This window comes from Aotus nancymaae, unplaced genomic scaffold, assembly GCF_030222135.1.
Source record: "Aotus nancymaae isolate 86718 unplaced genomic scaffold, 86718_ANA_hifiasm-v0.15.2.pri h1tg000006l, whole genome shotgun sequence".
NCBI lineage: Eukaryota > Metazoa > Chordata > Mammalia > Primates > Aotidae > Aotus > Aotus nancymaae.
Genome location: NW_026988417.1, coordinates 14,227,798 through 14,237,655, shown reverse-complemented (window position 1 = coordinate 14,237,655; position 9,858 = coordinate 14,227,798).

Sequence of the window (9,858 nt, the reverse complement as noted above, 5' to 3'; positions counted from 1 at the left end):
TATTATGGAACTGTCACAAGGACTCTGTGGGTTGGTTCTAGCATTCGTTTTTTCACCGATGGGGGAAGGAAAAATAAAACAACCGGCACTGAACCTACCGCTGACTCCTGTCATGAGGGTGTGAGCAACCTCCAAGATAGAAAGGTGTTCCATGTCTGGAGAAGACAACAGATTCCTTGTTTAAAAAGGAAAAATGAAATGTTAAAAGGACGGCTTGGATTCTCAGGCTTGGGCATGACTCAGTCATCACGTTAAATCAGCATTGTCTCCAGAGCTTCAGCCAGTTCCAGGCTGTGGAAAGGTAGGCACCCAGGCCAGGGCTCCCACAGCCTATTCCAGACACTTCTCCTTGGCCCACATAAGGAAGGGGTATGTGAGTGCTTTCCCATCACACCAAAATGCAACTAAGCAGAAAGGATGCATGACTTGGGCCTGGAAAAACATTTACAACAACCTGACAATGGAATCCATTTGTCCAGGTCTAGCCGGGTGTGGCGGGTGAAGCAGGAGTCCCACCTAATGACACAAGAGCTCCTTTTCATCATTTGTGGTTAGGTTTTCCCCCACCTCCCAGGCGGTGCAGAGTGCATGGGCAGGGGGACTACGCCTGTGGTGCAGGAATGCACTGAGAAGGTGCTGCCCAGGGAGCCCTGCCCTGCATGTGTGAATCACCCAGTTGGAAGGTCATTCCTGGCTGGTTTGCATCTTGTCAGCATTTTACAAACTGGTAATTCTCTCACCCAGAATGCATCTCCCCCTTGCCAGAGTCTGGAAATAGGGCCAAAGAATTTGGCATCTTCAAAGCCAAGAGCCTTCTTGTTTCTTCGGTCATAGGGGCTTTCTGAGAGCTGACAGAGTTGTGGCTTTGAGGGTGAAATTTGTGTGTCAACTTGGCTAGACTACAGTGACCAGTAGTTTGGTCAAGCTCCAGTCTAGATGTTCCTGTGAAGGTACTTTGTAGATGTGATTAATATTTACAATCAGTTGCTAATAAGTAAAGTAGATTATCCTCCACAATGTGGATGGGCCTTATCAAGTCAGCTGAAGACTTTCACAGTGAAGACTAAGATTTCCTCACAAGAAGGGATCTTTGCTTAGAGACTGCAACATAGAAATCCTGCCTAACTTTCCAGCCTTCAATCTCAAGACTGCAACATTTCTTGCCTGATCTCCAGCCTGCTTGCTTGCCTTATAGATTTTGAACTTACCAGCTCCCACAGTGGTGTAAGCCAATTCCTTAAAATGATCCTTCTATCTCTCTCCTCCTCCTTGACTCTCCCTAGGTACAGTCATGTAGCTCATAATGATGTTTCAATAAACAACTGCATATATGATGATCCTAGAAGATTATAATGGAGCTGCCCTATACAGGTGTACAATATTTAAATGTTTCATATTGTGTTTATGCTGCTCCTTTCTATGTTTAGATACATAAACACTTAACATTGTGTTATAATTGCCTACAAGATTCAGTATAGTAACAGGCTTTACAAGTTTGTAGCCTAGGAGCAATAGGCTATACCGTGTGGTCTCTGTGTGTAGTAAACTATGGCATCCAGGTTTTTGTAACTATATAATGTTTACACAATGACAAAATCATCTAATGATACATTTCTCAGAGCGTATCACTGTCATTAAGTGACATATAACTATAATGTGTAAGTGTGTGGGGTATGTGGGTACATTCATACATGTGCATATGTGTGTGTATATAATATATATATGTGTATATATATAAAATACATATATACTGTTTTCCCTTGGTATCTGTGGGAGATTTGTTTCAGGACCCCCTGCAAATACCAAAATCTATGACTCTCATGTCTCTGATGTAAGATGGCATAGTATTTGTATGTAACCTATATACATCCTCTGGTATACTTCAAATTATCTCTGAATTACTTATATCTAATACAATGCAAATACTATGTAAATAGTTGCATTATTTTTTAAAGTTTTAATATTTTTATCATTGTATTGTTATTTTTTATTTTTTTTCTCTGAATATTTTTCATCTGCAGCTGGCTGAATCTGCACTTATATATAATAATTATAGAATCTATAAGAATTATATGTAATGTAATAATTACAATAATATATAGCATTGCTATAATACAATATAATAATATAAAATGTCTATATGAATATCTGACTACTGAAATATTATAGTTAGGGAACTGTGAAAACTCCCTCAGGACTCTTGAAGTCCTTTAGAACTCTAAAATCTCAAGCATTCCTCATTTGCACATATGAACACTGGAACCCTGCCTTGAGTCAGGCCTATGGTATGGTACCTGGTTCAGGAGCAGGATGTGACTGAAGAGTAGAATCTTAGCCAGTGAGGGTACCCTCTGCAAACTTACTCAGCTGCCTTCCTATGGGGCCATGGCTCCAGGGAGCTGTGCAGGCTGCATCTCTGCTTGGCTTCTGGATCTGTCCTTCCAGACCCCTGGTGGAGGTGATGAACTGCCCAAGTGATACTCTTTCTGTATTACTCCTTTTTGCTTTTGTTTCTATTTTTGTTTTTGAGATGGAGTCTCATTCTGTCACTCAGGCTGGAGTGCTGTGGTGCAATCTCAACTCACTGCAGTCTCCACTTCCTGGGTTCCTGCCTCAGCCTCCTGAGTAGCTGTGATTACAGGTACCCGCCACCATGCCTAGCTAATTTTTTTTTGTATTTTTAGCAGAGACGGGGTTTTGCCATTTTAGCCGGGTTGGTCTCAAACTCCTGACCTCAGATTATCTGCCCATCTTGGCCTCCCAAAGTGCTGGGATTACAGGCCCAAGCCACCGAGCCCAGCCTTGTTTTTGTATTACTTCTTGAGACACAATCATCTCCGGGTAATCCTGTGTGGCAGTTATCCATCCATCCTTCCATCCATCCATCCTTCCATCCATCCATCCAACATAGATTTATCCAGCACCTTCCTTCTACCCACTCTTGTTCTGGTTGCTTCTTGGGGAGGGCACACGAAGGTACAGATAAGCTATCTTGTAGTTCTGTGGTCTAGAGAGTTCCTACCCTTGAGGTCCACAGAGGGAAATTCTAATCTCCTTTTCCCCAGACAGCCTCAGTGCTACGAACCGTCTCTATGTTTCTTCTTGCCTCTCTTTGGATGCAGGAGCATGCTAGCAGCACCGTGGCTGACCACTGTTGCCATCCTTGGCTACATGTCTTCCGGTTCCATCTTGACAGTTGAGGGCCTAGGAGATCCTCAGGAACCCCTCGCTGGGGTTTACAGTCACCCCCTACTTTCCCACTCCTCTCTGGAATTGTGCCTGATGGTAGGAACTAATGTCTATCCATCCCTTTCCCTGAGCCTCAGGCTGTTTGTTCATGACTTTCATCCTTTCCTTATTCCCTTCTTCCTTCCCCTCCCCTCCCCTCCCCGCCCCTTCCCTTCCCTTCCCCTTCTTTCCCTTTCCCTTCTTTCCTATTTTTGAGATGGAGTCTCACTCTGTTGCCCAGTCTGAGAGTACAGTGGCGCATCTCAGCTCACTGCAATCTCCACCTCCCAGGTTCAAGCAGTTCTCTGCCTCAGTTTCCCAAGTAGCTGGGATTACAGTCACCCACCACCATGCCAGGCTAATTTTTTTGTATTTTTAGTAGAGACAGGGTTTCCCCATCTTGGTCAGGCTGGTCTTGAACTTCTGACCTCCTGATTCACCTGTCTTGGCCTCCTTCCAAAGTGCTGGGATTACAGGCATGAGCCACTGCACCCAACCATGACTGTGTTTCTTGAAGATTCCTTTTCTTCCTGTGTGACCCTTTTTAAGGACCAGCTCTAGCCTGGAGGCCCACACAGAGCTCTAGAGAAGGAGCATCATGACAGACACATCTGCTATCCCATGAACCTCACTGCTCCCACTTCGCTCTCAGGCCCACACTCTTGCTGCTCAAATACCACCATGGCATACCTGCATCCATGGCAGGTGGCACGAGCCAGGCTTCCTGGTCCTTTTCTTAGCTTCTGGCTATAATTTCATGTTTCTCCTTTGGGAAAGAGATTGACATGAAAACCAAAACTAAAATAGTGTAGTAAGTGCCAGTAAGAGGCAGCTGTAGTGTTCTGTATGGACTCCTGAACCTAAGGGGGCAGGTCAGGTCAGAGTCAGCAAAGGCTTGCTAGTGGAGGGGGTGGGTAATATGAGATCTGAGTGGTCAAAAGGAGTCAGAGAGATAAATGGACAGTGGGGAAGAGAGTTTTGGCAGAGTGAACACCCCCTGTGGCAGCACATTAAGATGTGGTCTAAAACCTGGAATCAGTTTGTGTCCTGGGTGGGAGGGACAAAACACTATGGGGCTCATGTCTGTAATCCCAGCACTTTGGGAAGCCGAGGTGGGCAGATCACTTGAAGTCAGGAGTTCGAAACTAGCCTGGCCAACATAGTGAAATGCCATCTCTACTAAAAATATAAAAATTACCCTGGCATGGTGGTGTGCACCTCTAATCTCAGCTCTTGGAAGACTGAGGCAAGAGAATTGCTTGAATTGGGAGGCAGAGGTTGCAGTGAGCTGAGATCATGCCATTGCACTGCAGCCTGGGCCACAGAGTGAGACTCTGTCTCAAGAAAATTAAAAAAAACAACACTATGGGGCTGTTTCTCATCCTGGAATACAAAGAGAAGCACCTTAACTAGACATTGTTTTCTCAAAGAAGTGAGGCTTCTCTAGTGATGACACTTTCTGGCACCTGGCATCCTGCCTGAGTAGGGTAAGATGGATACCTTCAAATTACCATTTCTTTTTCCACTCCCGTGATACAATGAGCCAACTCCTGAAAATTCGCATTGTAAAATCATGAAGATACTCTAATTTCAATCCTGTGAACACAGACATGAGAAGGAAAAAAAGCTGGGAAGCACATATGCAAAAGGTGGTCATTGGTTAAGGTGAGTGCTATTTGGTTAATTTAATTCTTGGCTTTATTTTTTGTGTTTTAACTAGCTTTAAAATTATATTTTAAAAAAATTATATTTGGGTTATATTCAAACAGCTCCCCTGACACATATTCTGGGTCTAATTTCCAGGTTCCAGCATAAGATTCTCATCCTTCAGATGAAATTAGTCTAGTTCTGTAATATATTAGCAGAGGCTCTATTAGGAAGTGATAAAGCCACATACAAACGTCTCCAGGAATATAGATGATTTTTCTGCCGATGGCAAGGACTGTTATCCCAGATCAGCCTAATAAATTTGCATTCATGGCACCCATTAAGGTGTCTTCTTTGTGGTGATTGCCATTTTAGAAAATGGAAGGAAAATTCAGCAATGCTGTTTGTGATGTGGCTGCAGAATTCCCTGATGGCTGAGGGTCCCAGAAAGCTGTGTCCAGCATACAATATCCTTTGTTTAAGCATCTACATCCTTCCTTCAAGCAGGCTGCCAGCAAGGCAGTCATGCCCCTCTCTCACTCAGTTCAGGCAGGAATCAAAGCATAATTTGGTCTCTTTGTCATTTTCAAAAATCAAACCTGCCCAGGGACCAAGTTCCAGCATCAACTGTTTTTGCTTTATGTTTTATTTGAAGACATTTAATTTTGAGCCCTGTATGTTTTCAATGATATTTTTAATTTTTGATAGAGTAGACTGTGTACATGTATAAAATACTCTTCATTTATATAGAGCAGCTCTTTCATTAGCTATCTGACTTTTTTTTAAGGATAAAGGCAAATTAATGATCTTAATTAATAACTAAGTGATTATAACTATTCATTGTTTTAATTATTTTTTAAAAAATAGTAATTACATATCAAATATATAAAATTATTACTTTATGTCCAGCTTTGCATCAAGTATTTTACATATATTTGCTCATCAGGCTTTACCGGAATCTTATAAAGTAGACAGAGAAACTAATGTCCACTTTATGAATAGAGTCTCAGGAAGGGTAAGTGGCTTGTTCAAGTTCTCATGGCCAACGAGGTGGGACGCTGAGATTTTAACCAAGGTATGTTTGGTGCCACATAACATACATAATGTGATATTACATGTATACTGTATATGTATATTTATGTGTGTACATAATTATATATTATATTATTTATTTATATGTGACACCCAGACTTCCAAATCACATTTTCTCCTTATCTCTCTCTTTTTCTTTTTTTTCTCACTTTTTCTATCTTTTGGCATTTTGGCTCCTTCAGATGGTCGACTAACCCTGCTGTCCTTCATGGGACGTGATCTGAGAGGGCTAAATGTTAAAGCATTTCCCACCTTATGTGGACTTTCCAGCTCACCTGTGCCAAAAGTGGACTGAACTCCTGATCCTGATGCCAGAGGACCTCGGATCATATCTCATTTCTTCTTTTCCAGCCTCATATCTTTGGACAAGTCTTTCAGTTTCTCTGAGCCTCAGCTTCCTCATCTCATGTGTTGGCTGAGGCTCACACGAGCTAGTGTCCTGTGTGCTTGCCAAAATTATCATGAGGATTAAACGTGAGGATAGATGTGAAAGCACTTTATGAGCTGTAAAGTGTAGTTGTCACCCTGTCATGTTCTCTGGGTTGCACTTCCTCTGTGATGAGAGTTTATCTGGGAGGCAGGACAATAAGGAAAACAGGAATCCCTGCAGCTCCAGCCCTGCAGATGAGCAGGAATTAGAAAGGTCATGTGGGATCCAGCAAAACGTCCAGGAGGCAGGATTAGTCATCATCCCAAGGCAGAGGCACTTGTTTGTTTCTATTCCAGGAATTTGTCATCATCACAATTCCACCACTCCCTGCCTCTGCTTATTCTGAACCCGCCATTTCTATTCCTATCTCTCAGCCTTGTGGCTTTTGCTGCCTCTTACCATTGTCTGCCTCTTGTCTTTCACACACAGCCTCCTCTCTGAGTTAGTTCTGCCTTTGTTTCTGTTAAGGACCACTGACTCATTCTCTAGGTCTCACACTTCTACTGCCCAGGGAGAAGGTCAGTTTGCTGTCATCAGTGTGCTGGTAAATGTTTAATAACTAGCTCTCTGTGGGAGGCTGGGTGGGGGTAGGGGAAACTCTGACACCTGTATGTTGGCAATTTCCATAGTACAAATACTCCTACGATAGATGGTTTCAAGCTATCAACATAATGTCACCTGGCTCCTTAAAACCTGAAAATGGAAAATTGGATCCCATAAGCCAGCTCCAGCATATCACTCTCACCCCTATCTGCTGCCTCGTAGCTGCTGGTCAACCCAGGGATTGACTGGTCTTGAGCTGGGGTTCCATCTTGGTCCATTTAGCTGTGTCCAAGGTATCAGGGTTGCATATTTAACTTCTCTCTGAAAGTCCTGTGGACATAGGAACTTTCCAGTTTATTTGTTTGACTCTCATTTTACAGATGTCTCTGTGACTTTAATAAATGAAGGGGAGAGGTAGAAAATGAGGGTAAGTAAATATAAATTAGATATTTATAATATTAAGTAAATATAAATTAGAAAATGATTAATGCCACAAGAAAGGTATAAAAAATGTAAAATGAAGGTACAGAGACAGGAAATGTCCCTTTCAAGTTGGTGGCAAACAAGGAAGATTTTATGGAGCAGATAAAATTTTAACAGAGACTTCAAGGATGACAGGATTTGGCGAGGTAGAAATAGAGCAGAAGGTGTTCAAGACAGAAAAAAAAAAAATGTTTGAAGAGAAGTGTGGAGTGAGGAAGCATGGAATAGGTATGGAGTTAGTGAGCATTTCATTTTGTTGGAGCTGAAAGTTTGTGAAGAGGAAAGGGTGATCCTATTAGGAAGAAAAGTTGGGCCAGTCATGGTGGCCCATGTCTGTAATCCTAGCACTTTGAGAGGTCACGGTGGGCAGCTAGTTTGAGCTTGGGACTTCAAGACCACCCTGGGCAATATGGTGAAACACCATCTCTACAAAAAATATTATTAAAAATATTTATATTATAAACAATATTCTATTAGGTTGGTACAAAAGTTAAGTATGTTTTTTGCAATTATTAATACTTTTAATGGCAAAAACTCACGTGCTTTTGCACCAAACTAATATAAAAATTAGCCAGGCATGGTGGTGCATACCTGTGGCTACTTGGGAGGCTTAGGTTGGAGGATTGCCTGAACCCAGGATGTTGAGACTGCAGTGAGCCACGATTATGCCACTGCACTCCTGCCTGAGCAGTAGAGTGAGACCCCATCTCAAAAAAAAAAAAAAAAAAAAATAGAGGACTTTTGGACTTTTGGGTGTCAAATAAGCCTGAAATATCATATACTGGTTTTCTGAGGTGCTGTTTCCAAATAAAAGTAAAATACAAAATACAAATTATAAGGCTATTATCTATATCATTACATGGGTCTGTTGGAATAGAGTATTAAGAGCTTATGAGAGTAAGATTTTGTTGTCACATAAATTAGTTCTGATCCTCCATTTTTTCAAATAGATATTAATGTTAGTATAAGTTCTTACACTGAATGGTGTCAGCAAGTTGAGGCAGAGCATTGGTGAGAATAAGACTGGGCTGAATCTGGATGAATAGAGGTCCTGCCTTGTTGCCAACTCCAGGAATGACCTGGGTAAGTCATGTCTTTGCCAACCTTGGTCCATCCTCATGTCTGTAATCTTGCAGGGTGGTTATTTGATGGTTGCTTTCATAGCCTTCCCATGTCTATAATCACATACACTTGACCTCTTCAACTTTATTTTAAATGAAGTCATTCATTATTTGAGGACTGGCAAAGAGCAAAATTCCCCATGCCCTTGAGAAAGAGCTACAACTGGAAGCACTGCCAAGATTCACATGTCATGGGGGAGGAGAATTCTAGTTAACTGAAAATCCTTGTTAAAAGGAAGATTCACTAGCATGATCTATTGAAACCGTCGCTGTTAGGGATATATCTAAGGTGTGCTAGTGAACATCTCTGACTTAAGAAAACAGGAAAATAAGAATTAAGAAGTATATTTATGTGCCAACCTCTGTGATAGTCATAGGAAACAGAATGATAATAATGACCATCATTTATTGAACAGTTTATTCTTTACCAGGTACTATTTTGAAAGTTTTATGTGCATCATCTCCTTCAATATTCCATACAGATATGGAAACTGTAGTAAACTGTTACAATACCTTGCAGTGGGTTGAATAGGGATCATCCAAAAATGATATGTTCATATGCAAATCCCTGGACCTGTGATTGTGGCCTTATTTGGGAAAGGGGTCTTCGTGGATGTAATTCAGTTAACTATCTTGAGATGAGGAAGTCATCCTGAAATATCCAAGATGGCCCTAAATACAATGGCAAGTACCCTTACAGGAGACACACAGGGAAGAAGTACACAGGGGAGGAGGCAATGGGACCATGGAGGCAGATAGTGGGGTGATACAGCCACAGGCCATGGAATACCTAGAGCCCCCAGACGCTGGAAGAGACACTACCCAGATCATCTTCTACAGCCTTCAGGGGAGCATGGCCCTGCCAACACCTGGATATCAGACTTTGGGCCTCCAGAATTGCGCAAACATAAATTTCTGATGTTTCTGGCCACCAAATTTATGATAATTTGCTACAGCAGCCACAAGAAATTAATAAATATCCTTTTTACAAATGTGAGAATGAAGGATAGACGGTCCCACCAGCTTACCTAAGATCTCACAGTTAGTAAGACATAGCTACTGGAGACTCACCTAGGCATCCTTAGAATTTGCTTTCAACCTTAGTAGACAATTGCACCTCATAATATCTCTACCCCTAATAAGATATATAAATCACCAGTTACTCTGAAAAGTGCAATGGAAACTTGGGGCAGGCATAGGGTGCACAGAGGGGGATATAACCCTGCTTTTGAGGGCAGGCGTGAGCATCAGGGAAGATCTCCTAAGGGCAGTGATGATATTGAGCTGATAAAGATTTTTTTTTTTAATTTTAAA